Here is a 234-nt window from a genome sequence, read left to right as displayed (position 1 = left end):
TAGGGTTTAGGGTTTAGGGTTTAGGGTTTAGGGTTTAGGGTTTAGGGTTTGTGTGCAGGTGTTGAGCGACCCAGAACAGAGAAAGAAATACGATACATTCGGCGAGGAGGGGGTTAATGCTTTTGGTGCTGCGGGGGCGGATGGGGGTTTTCCTTTTAGTGAATTCGTGTAAAAAACCCTAAACCCTAAACCCTAAACCCTAAACCCTAAACCCTAGCTTGAGGCAGAGGGAGA

The sequence above is a fragment of the Eimeria mitis genome, genomic scaffold, assembly GCF_000499745.2.
Source record: "Eimeria mitis Houghton genomic scaffold, Emh_scaff110, whole genome shotgun sequence".
Taxonomy (NCBI): Eukaryota; Apicomplexa; class Conoidasida; order Eucoccidiorida; family Eimeriidae; genus Eimeria; species Eimeria mitis.
Note: the sequence above shows the minus strand (reverse complement) of the source record.